This window comes from Terrapene carolina, unplaced genomic scaffold (genome assembly GCF_002925995.2).
Source record: "Terrapene carolina triunguis isolate 2854851 unplaced genomic scaffold, T_m_triunguis-2.0 Scaffold42, whole genome shotgun sequence".
NCBI classification, from domain to species: Eukaryota; Metazoa; Chordata; order Testudines; family Emydidae; genus Terrapene; species Terrapene triunguis.
In genome coordinates this window covers 73,177,453-73,178,288 of record NW_020664393.1, presented here as the reverse complement: position 1 = coordinate 73,178,288, position 836 = coordinate 73,177,453, and the positions used below count along the sequence as shown (strand labels likewise).

The 836-nt window shown below is 55.6% G+C and overlaps 1 pseudogene; it reads left to right on the top strand.

The window, feature by feature from the left end:
- Window positions 1-836, top strand: part of LOC113406748 — a 10,396-nt pseudogene that overhangs the window by 8,820 nt on the left and 740 nt on the right.

Below are 836 nucleotides of genomic sequence, written 5' to 3'. Positions count from 1 at the left end.
CAGGGCAGCACGGCCCAGTGGCCGGAGTCCACAGAGTTAGCCCTCGTTCCAGGGTAGCATGGCCTAATGGCCGGAGTCCAGGGAATTAGCCCTCGTCACAGGGCAGTAGGACCTTGTTACTGACTCAGCGGGGGGGTCCTGCCGAAACACGCTGAGGCTTACCGGGGCTGAGATACCAGTCCGTCACTCCCCCCGGGTTGCTTCCCACCAGCTCAGCCATTGGGGTCTCCCACGGGTCCCCTGGTTCTCCGCGAGTCTCGGGGTCTGTTGCCTCCTCTGGTTTATCCAACAATAGGACTTCGCACCGGCCTGGAGAGGCCTCCGTTCCCGGTAGCTTCAGGAATGCGGGCCGGTCCTATGCCAGAGCTATCCCTATAGGTGCTTCTCCTGCGGCCGCCAGCCCAGACTGAGCTGAGTTCCCTCTTTTTATACTCCCTGAGCATTTAGAGCATGCCCCGTACGAGCGGGGCAGGACTTCCGCCGATAGAGCTACTTGTCTGGCGCTGCCAGGGCTAGTGCGGGGCGGCGCTGCCCCGTCACAAGCAGGTGTCAGTTGTATGTTTTCTTCTCTGTGTCTAGTTTCTCATAGGGGTTCCCACCACCATAGTATCTGAGCACCTGCTTTCACTCTCTTTTAATTGCTCAGAAAAAGTCCATGAAGAGGTTGAAAGAGTTATAGGATCTGCCCAGCTTCGTTATGAACATCGGACACAAATGCCGTATACGGACGCAGTCATCCATGAAATTCAGAGGTTTGCTAATATCCTGCCAATGAGCTTGCCTCATGAGACTACTGAGGATGTCAGACTTAATGGCTATGTTATTCCTAAAGTAAG